Source organism: Apis florea, unplaced genomic scaffold (assembly GCF_048593485.1).
Source record: "Apis florea isolate Af1SG1 unplaced genomic scaffold, ASM4859348v1 contig_3774_pilon, whole genome shotgun sequence".
NCBI classification, from domain to species: domain Eukaryota; kingdom Metazoa; phylum Arthropoda; class Insecta; order Hymenoptera; family Apidae; genus Apis; species Apis florea.
The window spans coordinates 146,457-157,016 of NW_028256847.1; positions in this window are offsets into that span (position 1 = coordinate 146,457).

Genomic DNA, 10,560 nt, shown 5'->3' on the forward strand with positions numbered 1-10,560 from the left:
GGTATAGAAGGCGAGAGGCGGGCGAATTAACCGATAGAACGAGCAGCGGGAGTAGGCGCGTAATAATGATCGCCGCGCGCATAAATTTAGCGAGGAGACGAGGCGAGAGAGAGGGAGAAGATCCTAGCCGAATAATCCAAACGTGATGAATGGCAACCGGCTTTACTTTGGAACTGGTCCACGCGCGCTCGCTCGGCCACGCTCGGCGCGACATGCACCGTCGAATCTGGCGACGAAACGTTCTAACACGTTTCGACGTTTGACATATGCACCCACGTGCACCTGCTGACGTTTCCTCAACTCTCTGTCGCGCCGATTATTCGCGAAAACGAGTCTATTACTCGTCTCTGTATATATATGCGCATAATAAGAATAATTCCTCCAAGAAGAATCCATAAAATCCCATTTTCCACTAAATAAGAACGTAATTCGAGTTGCAGAGGGTACGTAAGATAGTAGGATAACGGACGATGCGGGTTAAGATGGGGTAGAAATGTTCGAAGAATATACGGGACGTAAATTAAGGATCTAAGGGGTGTTCGATTCGTTTCGTATCGCGATCACGCGCGATAATAAAAGACGGCCGGCCGTTGCCAAAATCAGATGTTCGTTACAAAAGCTGTCCGTTCTTAAGCGAGCCGCGGCAATCTGATAAGTAGAAAACTAATGTTCCGCATTCGGAATGCGATCCGCTTTGGAATTCTAGTCTTCCGGGGAGGTCGAGGAAGCCCGTTTGGCAAAAGTTTCTGCCCGATATCTCCCCGATCAATGCCTCGCGCTCATTCTTTCCGGCCAACTTTGCCAAATGGGGATTTCTTTCACCGAACAGAGTGATTTATCGCGGCTTGCCGGGCCGCGCTGCAAACTTATTTTTCATCTCCTTACTTACCCCTCCTCTGCTGAATCATCCACCGACATGTTTCCAGATTTACTGGAAACACAACTGTTTTCAGATTTGAATTTTAACACGTTCGTTGCTCTTTCTTAAATCGCGATCGGGAATCCCGAGTTTCGTTCGAGTGCGTCGACTCCTTTGTGCATCGATTCCGCGTTAACCGAGTAATTTCTAAACGATTTGATCACGCTTGAAACGCAATATTTCACGCAATTTTCTTATTTAATCTCTCAGGGATCGATACGGAACACGCCTTTTAATTTAATCTAAAACGTTATTATGAATGTTTACTTCCTGTCTCGGATGAAAGGAAAAAAAAAAAAAATAAAACAAAACTTTCGAGGGTTAATAAAATGAAGGCGTACGGTATTAGTACACAGTGGCTACAATTGTATCGTAATTGTACCGTCGACGTTACGGCGAAACGATATTAGATAGGCACGCTAGGAGCAGGCACGCGTGTTATTCCGAAACAGATAACCGTGTATAACATCGGGTTGTAAACACGTGCATCACTATGCAAGAAAATACAACGTCATGACTGTATCTGGTAAACTTTAGTTAACCGCATTAATATGCGCATAAACGATAGTTCTATCTAATTGGAGATAGAATTATTACGGGGAAACGAGATAGTGAGAATAATTTATAAGAATAAAATGTCATTCCGTCTAATCTTGCGCCATTAGTCTCGAGCAGAGGCTATTTGTTATTAAATTGTCCTTTATGCAACCGCGTCGTTGCCGCAAAAATAAATTAACTTCGAAACATCTCGAGTTGTGTTGCGCTCGTATTCCGATCGGGCTATAAATTATCTTGATTATAAAACTTGCGTGTATCGATTATATTCTACCATTGCGATTTAATGAAGCGGTTAGACAATTTTTATTCGTTCCATTTCAACGAGATACCGTGGCAGTTCTTCCCTACAGGAATAATAAATTGTTAGAGATTACGATCGATAATAAAATTACTTTTCCATTTATTTTCTCAAACGATTCCTCGATACCCTGCGTAATAAATATTTATACGAGCGCGAATATCGTCGTAAAAATACAGATTCTTTGTAAGAGTGATTTAAAATTTGTTGCCGCAACGAATTGGACAAGGTCTCGGGATTTGTTGATAAAACTCGCGAAAGTACGGTAAATATTAGAGTCGAATGTTTTACAAGCAACCGAACGGTTTAATCGCGGCCCGCGATAAAACGCATCCCGAAATAACAATCATAGCTCATAGCGACATTGCATAATGCGGAGCTCGGGTTGGAAAAATGAAGCAACGCAAGTCTATATTGCAGGCGCCAAGATTCCTAGATAGCCTTTACCTCTGCTCCTCTTTTTCCCGTACTAACCACCCTTGTCAGACTCGCTACTCGAACGCTCTGGGAGGCAATTTATTATTCCTTCTCGCATTAAGTTACAGTTCCGCCGATCTTTGATGTTTCTTGTCATTTACTGTTACAGCATTCGTTACGCCATCTCCTCGACGGAAATAAATATAGTATTTGAAAATAATAGAGAAATATTCGCCCTTTTTCCGATTTCTTCGTCGCGATAATTTGTATCGATAAGAAGATGCTCCCCGAAAATATATATATATATATATATATATTTTTCCCTAGGATAAATCCACGATGCTTTATTTGTTCAGAGACAACGACGACCGATCATTTTAATCATTTTCGAAGAATTGAAAAATTGTACGATATCATCTGTTATTGGGAATTGGGCGACGAAAGGGAAATTGAAATATTTCTGTAAAAGAAAAAACTTGGTGAGAAGTGTCGTGCCTTCGTGTCAATTTGCACAGCGGAACGTATAGATTTAACGAGCGTTTCCCGAACAGAGGAAAATGGAGCATTACGAGATTCTTTCAACGGCGCCAAGATTCCGCCGCTATTTTTAATCCTTAAGCTTCCCCGTGTCGAGCACCGGGCTGGAAAGCGCTCGTATTTGGAAATTCCTCGAATTCTTCCACAACAATCGCGCCGATCGATTCCAGTTTTTATCTCGGAGAACGGTTTAAGAGATTTAAAAAGCTTTCGACCGTACCCGTTCCAATACGAGGAAATGGATCGAGCTTTTACCCTAATCCCACGTTTCATCGTGACAAATCTCGCAACCGCGAAGAAAGATGAAAGATAAGCAAGAGAGGGTCCAGTTTTACGGCTGAACTTTCTGAACTTCCTGTGTCGTCGCACAATGTGTTTATGGCGCCAATTACGTATCGCTGTGCCAAAAGAAAGAAAATTAAGCTTCTAATAATTTCGCGAATAATGTTTTCCACATCATTTCCGTTGCCGTACATTGCAATAACCGCTCTTATCAATTACGAGAAATGCTCGATTCTCAGGGGAACAATCTTCCAACGATCTTTTTTCCCCTCGACATCTTATTTTCATCCTCGCATTCCTCGCGCAAAATTAGCCATCACGGTTTAATGAGATTTCGCGAAGGTACACATCTAGAATGCTTGTCTCGCCGTTAATGCATTCGCCACCTCTCGGCGGGACGGGTTGGCGAGTAATGAAATTATATTACTTTCGGGCCCGTACAAAGATGTCTCGAACGTTTTAACCACCGATCGTGCCACCTTTAACTATTTATAGTATGTGTCCGAGAGGATTTATCGCGTTGCCGAAAGCCGCGCGAGGCATTTCCACCCCGGAGATAAACAGTCTCTCACCGGCTATTTCGCTTAACTGGAAATAGATTATTAAGAGAAGGGAAGAGAAAGACTGGCAAAAAGTGCCATCGTCCCTCTCCTTTCTCTCCTTTCTCTCCCATCGATACAATTAAATTAGCTTTTCTCACGGAGAAGAAACATTTTCACAGATCCCCGCGGTTCGATCCTTTCCTCGACTCTGCCAATTTGTCCCGCGCTAAACGCGGCGATATTAAACACGCGCCGTGCGAAACGAACACGCGGCGATATTTCTTTCTCTCAACGACCAGGGCGGCCGCTATTTGGAGGCGTCCGATATGCCGGGGGGGGGGGGATCGGCCGACATCGGGCCGGTTATTTGGGGACAGAGAGAGGCACTATCACGAATATAAACATCCGACGACCGCGATCCTTATGGTGGCACGGAGGCGAGCCGTTCCGTTGCCAAGAATCTCGCGTCCCCTGCAGCATCCGCCTTGCCCGTGCCAAGAGGAACGTATCCACCTACCCTCTCCCCCTCCCTCCTCCTTCTTCCACCGTTCCGTTCCTTCGATTCTACGCCGATCGTTTACGCGTTTCGTCGCGAATAAAAATAGCCACGAATCGCGGGAGGGGGCGAGGTGGCTGTAACGAGGTCGATGATACTCTAAATAAAATCAAATATCAGGTGTTTCGTTGCTCTCTCCTTTCGATTTTATCCGGTTTTTATCGATCGATCGGACGATTATAACGGATTGCTGTTTTCTTTTCTTTTTTTTTTCTTTTTTTTATCAATTAAAGAATCGTCGCATAGTAGATATTGGATGAGAATGATGATAATATTCTTCCTTCCTTCGACTCGTCGTTTTTCAATCGAATGATTCTTTAGACGAAAGTGTCGTTTTCGTGGCGACGAACGTATTTTTCTCGTTCCCCTCTCCCGACCTGGGACCACAGCTTCCTGTTTCAATTGTACAATTCGGTAGAATTCCGAAGGACGTGTAGCGATAGATTGGCGAGTAACGCAGGGGTAATACCGGTTTCCTGTCCCTGCTCGTGCAAATAACAGAGAGAACGTTGGTCGGGGCAACGTAGTGTAGGGCCGTGACAACGACGAAAACAAGCAAATTGGCCTGGGCGACGTCTTCATACCAGAAGGCAGTGATGAAATAGCGTTATGCATCAACGTGATATTCGAATTTGTCGTAATTCGTATCGCTTAATGCTACCTACACGCACGCGTACAGTTTATTTCCGTGAACACCTCTGATGAATCGATGCCGCTGGATATTGTGCCCGGTTCTTCGGACCGATTAAAAGGGGAAAAAAGAAAAACGAGGAGGAGCGCGGATCCCGTCTTTGATCTATCCTCTTCGATTTGTTTCGTAGCTACTAGTTAAGGATTATGGATCACGGGGAGAAAGATAACTGGCGAACTGGCTGATATAAATTTACTGCTTGTGGACCGTTACGCGAATTAGTTTAACGCGAGCCGATTATTTCCTCTTGTTTTCTTCAGAGGATGACTAATCGGCTACTTTCTACTAAATTAATCGTTTGTATCGACGTTTGAAATCGTGTGTAATTTTACAGCGAGTACAAAAACTTGCTCTCAAACACACAAATTCTTTTTCTGAATATATATCCTAGAAACGTATCGTTTTCACGAAAATAATTTTTCATCGCGGATAAAATTACGATTCTGTAGGGAGAAAAATGATCGTAAGGAGGCCCGCAACTTAATCCAACGGCCGTGTTTTATCGAGCCACGGGTTCAAAACGTGCCCCACCGCGACCGAGCCACGCGATGTTGCCCCCGGGGCAACGATATCTCCTTGTAAATCTAGCTTAAGAATCCAATTTACATAATTAGGGCTGTTTGTATACCGTTGCTTTTCCTTTTAGATCGCGCGCCTCCTCTCGGCCCGCGAGTTGTTTGCGATCGGCCTCTCGATCCGAACGTCTCCAGCTCACGTGAGAAAACGGCGCGACGTTTATTGCTTGTAATTGCATTCGCAAGCAAATTTTGGCCGAACGTCCATCGTCTTTCGCGTCCCTCCCCCCGTAAAATTAATAATTATACGAGGAAAAAGAGAGAGAAAACGAATAATACAGTGAAAAGATTGAATTTTGAAGAAATTTGAACACATTCTCCGTCCTGATTTCGCCATTTCTTCCCCTTAATTCGTTTTGAACAAAAATTCTGCGGCGAGATCGCAGGATCCGATCTTTGCGAGAAGGTCACCGGGAATCTTTTCAAGTCCTTAAAGGGGCCAAGAGGTCGAACAGCTTAACGATAATTACTCCGGCGTAGCATTCGATCCACGGGATAATTGTCCCGTTTCAAGGAAATAAACCCTCTAACTTGGCGCGAATTATCTCGACGAGGTAACTTCCCTCGTTCTCGAGGAGGAGTTATTTCGAATCAAACCACTCCCATAACCATTATATCGTTAACTTTCATTGAATCGACTCCTCCTTTCGGCATTTGTATAATAAAATTCAATTCGAATTTGAACGGAGTCACGTATACATGTTACATCACGCAATTCGATTTCCTCCTGTTAAATATCGTTGCCTCCCATCCAAAATTCGAATCACGTCGCAGACCGTGGCACGCGTATAATCACGAAATCCATCTCTCTCTCTCCCCCCCTCTCCTCTCCCCCTTCTTTCCTCTCCAAAGCGTTAAAAACCATTTTTATACGCCTCTCGAACCAGTCCGCGAGTCTGGTGGAAACGCAGCTCCACCGTTAAAAACTCGTCGCTGTGGAATCTGGAAAGCATTAAATTTAAAGCCCCCTGTTCTCTCACCCCTCCCTCCACTCGTTTCTTTCCACTCGATATCGCATAAAAGATTAATAGACGGGGACGAATAGTTGGAGATGAATGCTCATCGTAAAGGGAATATAAATAGGGGAGAATGAGACAGAATGCGGTCTAATAAATCAAAAGGCCTTGCATCGGACCTGTATCGACGCAACACGGTAGTACTCATGGACAGCAGGCGTCCCGCCACTTATCTCCAACTGTCCGGGATCTCAATTCGCCGTAGACGAGCGGCTAGACAGATTGCTCGGCGACGCGTCGTTACACGTTCAAAGGGTACGGGGTTATTGTAGCTAAATTCTCTCTTGGCGCCAGCCACCGCTAACTAGATACAATGCACACTTCCCGTGGTAATTAAAGTATTTCGCGTTTCTCGGGTGGCGTGACACGTGGTGCAACGTGTATCTGGAATTCTAAGAAAGTCGAGAGGATGTTTAAAGCAAGATAAATGGATCGATGAGACGGTATAGCTGATGGATTATTTAAGATTTATCACTTCCGGAATTTCTATATTTGTTGGAAAAACAAATGTTTTTTATGAGAATTTTCATGAGATATAAATTATAAAAATTTGAAGGGAAATTTACGGTTTTATTTTTAGCGAAAAATCGTAGTTTGAAAATGAATTAATTAAAGTAAGAAATAACGAGAAAATGTTTGGAAAAAGGTGCTCACCGTTTTACACATTCTAAGATTTCGTAATCGCGGTAGACGTGAAAATAATCGAGTAAAAATAAAAATTAATAACGATTTATAGATACGATTTAATCTCGCAATTATTGATACCATTTTTAAGTAATTTAACACCTTACACGATACGTTTTGCACATAGCGTTATCTAGCAATGAATCTCTGCTAAAGTGAAATAATCACTTTGCATTTCCATATGTAAATGTGTATTGCGATTATCGCATATCTCGAACCTTTCTTGCAATAATTAATGAAAAAAAAAAAAGAAAAAGAAAAAAAAGGAGCTAATTTATCAGACAATTTAGAATCGAACAAAGTTATTAAATTTAACATCGAACGAGTTATGTGTATCGTTCAAACCTAAATAGCCTATTAATTGTGCATAAAAAGGAAACTTTTCCTTCGGAACGAATTATGAAATTGGATAAAAACATACTTCAAATGTTCAACATTCTCGATATCGGAAAATTACAGATTTCCACAGCGGTAATAAAGTACGCTCGTTCGTGTCAAGAAAGCAAGAATGATTAATGTTAATTGCATAGTCTCGTGCTACATTCTATCATTGGCGTTCTTATTTATTACGTTAATGCATTCAGTATATCTATTCTCATCGAGAATATCTAAAAATTATCTATTTCGGAATATTCTTTTCCCCTCCCAGAGCAAGAAAAACTCTCGAATCGAATTTTTAACCGAGCAAAAGTCTCTCTCGTTCCTGCCTCGTGACTAAACAAATGGGAAAATGGGACACGATTGTTCGAAACTTACTCTCATTGTACGTTCCAAGTTAACGCCACGAATCCACGCATCCGCGGTTCTTTTCTCCGCTAATTAGAAACGGTTTACCTCGCGGTTCACTCTTCTACGCTCGTCCTCTACGACGTCTTCAGCCATTATTCGTTTCATTCTCGTAAAATGAGATAAAAAGAAAAAAGAAAAAAATTGGAAAAGTCGTGAGCGCCTCGTTTATTCGGCGGGTTACCGTGAAAAATACTCGAAGGTTTGTGAAACTAATTTTATTACCGGGGTAATAACACAGCGGATCTATCTCCATCGTCGTTTCGCGTGGAAATCGCGATCGGAAGAAAGGATCGTAAGGTTTCTTGCCAGCCGCAGTTTCAGTTGGTACGCCTCTCCTCGTACAAATAGCACTCGAATCTGGAACGAATTCGTTCGAATGTGACGAACGATCGAACTCTCCGTGTTTATCATATTGTTTTATTCATTCGACTGTTACCATCTTTACCGTTCCGTATCCCGATCGATATTACCGAGAGAAATATAAAGAAGGGACTCGTGATCCTATTATATTATACCCTATTCTTTTTTCTTTCTCTAAGCAATCGAGTTGGTTTCGAGCATGGAAATTTAGAATATCAAAAAAAGGAAAGGAAAAAATCTTCGAAGAGGAAATAGACCGAGTTATTTATTTATTTTTTTTCGTAAAAACGTATTATAGTTCCGTTAACGACAGATAGTTGAAAAGTGAAAGTCGCAAATTACGCCGTTTCGCGATGACTATGATAATAAATATCGTGAAATTGTGACTCGGGGGGGTATCACTGTCAAGTTAACAATGCGCGATATGCTACTTTCTATTTCTAACGAGGATCCAGTTCGAGGATCGAATTGGAAAAAAAAAAAAAAAATTGCATCCCGTTCCCCGAATTATCCCATGATTGTTCGAACGCCATCGTAATCGAAGCGGGCAGAATTTCCACAGTTTAGATCGAAATCGTTGGATTTCCCATCCTCCCGGGTCGAATTCGTCGTGTGGGAAGTACGACTGTTGATTCGTTGTGCAACCAGACGTGCAACCAGGCGTGTGGATCAAAGCGAGATAAAAAGTCTGGGCGTACGTGAAAGTGCGAGAAAATCAGTGGGAATGATCAGGGTTTGGTACGTTTTTCCACCGTACAAAAGATCATTTCTTCGATTTCTTCTCCTTTCTTTTTCGACTAGAGAAATAATCTAATACCAATCTTTTTGCTTTTCACAAACTAACAAAAACAGATATTCGTCGAGGAGTAGAATTTCTGGAGATGTTAATTCTCGATATTATTTCGTCCGATCGAATCAACGGTGTTGTTATCGCGTGTTTGGGAAAGAATTTTACGGAGATTCCTTGACATTTGAAATTCCGTAGTGAAAGTATTACGCCCACGTAATACGAGCCCGGGTCCCCTGTGTACGTGATTTAGCGTCAAAACGTTTCCATGATTGAGTAAGTTAATGCATTTCGTGGGAGGCGTGGGCGCGATGATTTGTGGCCGGTCTTTAAGTGGCCATCACCGATACCGTACGTAACGGTTTCACGATATTTCACGTACAAATCGATGCCGCGTATTGTGTCACGATACATTCGAATGCATTCCAGATTCTCACGTCGTTCGCTCGCGTCGTTCAAGATCGCATTTATTTACTTTTATCGCCGCCCGTGGACGAAATTTCTCGTTACGAGTGACCAGCAACGTCCAACATTTACGAGTTCCATTTGAATTTATGGATACCGATGGACTTCGATGTCTTTAACAGCTTTGTACCTTAAACGCTAAACGTGTACTGTATACTGTCTCTATTGAAACAGCCGATACTAAAAGTGCCGGAGAGAGGGAACTCGATTACTCGCTTCTAAATAAATAAATATGAATAGTTCGTGGTGTAATTCATATCGCAGAATGAACGATCTTCTCTTATATGATACGTACTTAACGTATAAAGAAAAAAAAAAATGGATTAGACGAATATAATGGAACGTCGTGGAAAATTTATTCCTTCTTTCGTGGTAATTCTTGCTTGATCACGACTTATTCTGTTACATTTGGAGGATTACACGCGAGGATATCATCAAAGTAAAGTATATAAAGTTCTTATATAGCGCAAAGTTATCGAATCGATAAAATTCTTGATATCGTATTTAAAATGCGTGCACATACTTTGTAATTGTCGATAAAATTTCAATAAGTCGAGTAGTAAGTATTATAATTTCTTACTTTCTTATCGGCTCATTTATCGTTCAAAAAGAAAGATTGGCTAATATTTTAATGTTGACTAATTAGTATTGCACATTATCGCTTACGAAGAACCTCTTGCCGTTCTTCCTAGATTTATTTCCAGCTCTCGGAGATCCTAGATTAAGGATAAGTAATCCGTATAAGGATATCATCCTCTTTTATCGACTTGCCAGCAATCGAGAGACAATCGCTGTGTCAGTAAGATAGAATCGAATCTCGAGGATGGTTAACCTCGGCCAATTATTTCTTTGGATTGATTTTATTTCGCGATTGCAATTGCACAATCGATGTAGGCACAAACGGGAGATTGTTTGTTCAACAACCGTGTAATTATTGGAAAATATTATTCTTAGTCGCACCGTTCACTTCCATGTAAATGCCGCGAATATAATAATTCGCGGGGTTTGTCAATTTGTATAACCAGCTCGTCCAGTTATTCAGGATCGGTGGTCGAGTTTCCAGTCGATACGAATTGTTTCAACA